Source organism: Oryctolagus cuniculus, chromosome 10 (assembly GCF_051225735.1).
Source record: "Oryctolagus cuniculus isolate XC-2025 breed Fujian yellow rabbit chromosome 10, ASM5122573v1, whole genome shotgun sequence".
In the NCBI taxonomy this organism is placed as follows: domain Eukaryota; kingdom Metazoa; phylum Chordata; class Mammalia; order Lagomorpha; family Leporidae; genus Oryctolagus; species Oryctolagus cuniculus.
This window is the reverse complement of record NC_142876.1, coordinates 30,306,831-30,311,051: the sequence shown is the minus strand read 5'-3', so window position 1 is coordinate 30,311,051 and position 4,221 is coordinate 30,306,831.

The window sequence follows — 4,221 nt, the reverse complement described above, 5'->3', positions numbered from 1 at the left end:
AGAATTGGATTGGAAGATAAGTTTAGGCCGGCGCCGTGGCTCACTAGGCTAATCCTCCGTCTAGCGGCGCCGGCACTCCGGGTTCTAGTCCTGGTTGGGGTGCCGGATTCTGTCCCGGTTGCCCCTCTTCCAGGCCAGCTCTCTGCTGTGGCCAGGGAGTGCAGTGGAGGATGGCCCAAGTGCTTGGGCTCTGCACCCCATGGGAGACCAGGAGGAAGTACCTGGCTCCTGCCATCGGATCAGCGCAGTGCGCCGGCCGCAGCAGCCACTGGAGGGTGAACCAACGGCAAAGGAAGACCTTTCTCTCTGTCTCTCTCTCTCACTGTCCACTCTGCCTGTCAAAAAAAAAAAAAAAAGATAAGTTTATTTTGATGCAAAAAAAATTGAAGTCCAGGCAATTTTCATAAAATACATTTCCATGAATTTTTTTGAAAACCCATTTATGCAGAGATTTCAACATTATTTTGCACCAAAATAAATGCATCATTTGCATTTCATCTTTCCACAGATTTTTGGAAGTACCCTCATCTGGTGCACCAGGGCCAACGTGAGCCCTGGAGAGGGGACAGGGCTGTGGGCTCAGGAGGGGCGCAGCAGGCCAGGAAGAGAGAAGAGGCGCCTGTGTTCTCCAGAAGCCTCTAAGCAATCAAAGGCACACATGCCTCTTCTGATAAACACGCAGGGTGAGGCAGCCGTCTCCCTGGGCCGTCCGGAGAGAAAAAGCCAGCAAAAGCCGGAGAGCTCGGCGCTCCACAAACAAGGGATTTCCTGGGGGAACCGCGGTAGGTAATGAGTTCTGCGAATTTCTCCCGCTGACGACTACATCACGGCCGGAGCCCAAAGAGACTTTTCCTGCATCCAGAAGCCTTATTTAAATACCGCCCTGCGTTTCAGGCAGAATGACGGCCGCCCTGGCTGGCTTAGACTGTTCTCACCAAGTTTTAGCAAACACTCCCGCAAGAGATAGACAGCCCAGGGCCTCCGTGGAGTGGGGACAGCTCCCATGGGGACTCGCCTTTCCCATTTCTGCTTAGTGGCCTTCAGCCAAGTCTACACGGACATCGGCAGCCATGCGCTCTGCCAGCGTGGACGTGGTCCGGGCCAGCCGCTGGGCTCCCTGGCTTAGAACCGGCCCCCTCGGGAGAAGGGGCCAGTGCCCGGGGTGCAGGTGCTGTGAATGCTGTCTTTGTTATGATCTCTGGGGGTATGTACAGGGGGAGCAAAGGGCTGAGGACGGGGCTCAGGGCCACACAGGGCCACAATTCTCTGTGTGACTCCGGATAAATGAACTCCCCTTTCTGAGCCCCGGTTTCCCCATTTTGAAAGAGAAAGCGTTTGATGCGAAGACCCCGGATACGCGGCCAGTTCGGAAACGTGGAGGCTGTGTTTTCTCTCCAGGGGCACGCCTGGGTTGGGGCCTGGCTGTCCACTCTGAATCACCATCCGGCCAATGAGACTTGCTGTCTGTCTGGGGGTTTTGTTTGGAGTTCTTGGGAGCAGGATTTCAGCTATGAGGCCTTGAAGCCAAGCCAGATCCGCAGGCCCGTTTTCCTGTCCCAGCTCTGTGGGCCCGGGGCAGGCGGCCAGGCCGGGCTGCTGATGGGGACCAGAGCGTCCCTTTTCAGAGGGCGGAGGCTGCTCTCAGCACAGCCACTGCGTCTGGGCAGCCATTCCCGTCCCCACCTGCACATCTCGGAGTCACAGGTTCCACGAGGATTCCCTGGGCAGCTTTCATGCACCAAGCCCTGGACTCAGCTCTGGGAACACTGTTGGGGGCAGCCTTGGGTTTACAGCCTCAGGAGAAATGAGACCCTATATCAGAGAATGACTCCAGCCAAGGTTACACAGCGGGATGGAGCCCTGGACACACAAGCTTTAAGAAGACTTCATGTAGGGGCTGAGGCTGTGGCACAGCGGGTGAAGCCGCTGCCTGCAATGCTGGCATCTCAGTTGGACACCAGTTGAGCCCCGGCTACTCCGCTTCCGATCCATCTTCCTGCTAAGGCCCTGGGAAAATCAGTGGAAAATGACCCAAGTCCTTGGGCCCCTGCATCCATGTGGGAGACCTGGATTGAGTTCCTAGCTCCTGGCTTCAGCCTGACCGAGCCCTGGCCGCTGCAGCCATTTGGGGAGTGAATCAGCAGATGGAAGACCTCCACCCCCCATAACTCTGCCTTTCAAATGAATAAAACCAATCTAAAAAAAAAAAACACTTTAGGAATGGCTTATTATTCTCATCCCTGCCTCCTGCCTCTGAAGCAGGACCAGAGTGAGCCAAAAGGGCTCCAAGGTCATTGGGAAACAGGGGTCAGCCCTCCTTCCTCATGCAAAGACAGCCTATTCCCTGCCTACCACACCTGCAAGATTCAGAAGCCCCTGCCCAGGGCTAGTGCTGCGGTGTAGCCTGCGGTGCTGGCATCCCATATGGGCTCCACTTCCAATCCAGCTCTCTGCTATGGCCTGGGAAGGCAGTAGAAGATGGCCCAAGTCCTTGGGCCCCTGCACCCACGTGGGAGACCTGGAAGAAGCTCCTGGCTCCTGGCTTTGGATTGGTGCAACTCTGGCCATTGCAGCCATCTGGGGAGTGAACCAGCAGATGAAAGACCTCTCTCTCTGTCTCTCTCTCTCTGTCTCTCTCTCTCTGTGTGTGTGTCTCTCTCTCTCTCTCTGCCTCTCCTTTCCTCTCTATGTAACTCTGATTTTCAAATAAATAAATAAATCTTAAAAAAATAAAGAAGCCCCTGCCCTCCAGGTGGTAAAGGCTGGAGGAAACAGCAATGGCTGGACTTTCCCATGAGGTCTGCACCCAGGGGAGGGGGCAAGGACTGGGGACATTAACGCAGGGCATTACCTGGATGGGGGCAGGGCCGGGGTGGGGGGTGCTGAGGAGGCTGAGGGCTGGGGGCTCTGCCTTGGGCCCAGGTAGAGCTGGGTGGTCCAGGGGGGGTGAGCAGGAAATGCCCCCGGGGAAGAGCCAGACTTATCCACCGCCAGGGCGGGGTCCCAGCCTCCCCCTGGCCAGCACTTGGTAAATCCTCCTGCTCCGGAGTCATTTTTATTAGCAATTGCCTTTTCTCCCCCCTTTGAGAATGTGGTTGGACGAAAATGAAATTTCAGATGTGTGTGTCTCAGCATTGATTTTTCTATTTGTAATAACACACCCCGGCATATCTCCTCTGATATCAGGAGGATAAAATGTCCCTACCACACTGCTCTCCATTCTGGGGTAATGGATAAAGCCTGTTTATGAGATGTCATTTATTCCACAATAGACAGTAAATAAAAGCCATTTCAAGCTTGGGTTAAATCAAAGCTTGCTCAGGATTTCAGCAGATTTGCAAATCACCTTGGGGACCTTCATCAGCTGCATTCGCTGTTTTCCGCCCTGCTGTAGACTCTGTCCCTCTCTCAGCCAAGCCTCCTCGGGGCTCGCCCCCCCCCCCCCCGCTGCCCCCAGCCCCTGGCCAATTTACAAACACACTGGCCTGGTTGGGGACCGAGTGTGACACTGGAAGTTACTTTTCTCCCTTTGGGGAAGAAGGGCGGGAAGAAATTGAGTGCTGGTAACAAAAGCTAGAGCAGCAAAGGAGAAGGGAGAAGGTGGCAACGGAATGAGATGGGGACCTGCAGCGTGGAAGCCTCTGGGGCAGGGGGGACCCCGTGTGCTGGACGGAGGGTGGAGGGGGTTACCAGCCCAACCATCCCTGGGCCAACCCAGACCCTTGCCCTGCACACCCCAGTCCCGCCCTGCACTCCCTGGCCTGGGGGAGCCCACGGAGGTCCCAGCCCCTCCAGGCAGCCTTGCTGCTGGCCTCTCACAACACAGCGTGCAGTTCTCTAACACATTCGGTCCTGGCCAGGGCGTGAGTCTTGGCTCCAGGACTGAAATGCGTAGCCCTTCGAGGCTGCTTGCACAGACTTCCAAAGCTGGGACTACCAGGGCAACGATCCCTAGGAATCGCCCCGCCCATGGCATTCCCAACCACAGCCAGCCACTGCCTTCCAGCTTCTCTGGGCAGTTTGTGAGCTGGGATGCTTCCTTCCATGCAACCTCACAGCCTGTGGTGCCGCCCCTCTCTGAGGCTGGCCCCGCCTTTCAGAGGGCAGGGGTGCGGGTGCCAACAGCACTTCCATGAGGGGCGGCGCCTGTCTGGTCGGCCCCACCGCTCCCCTCTCCCCCACAGCCCGAGGGCTCACTGGTTTCAGCTTCCTGCTGACCAC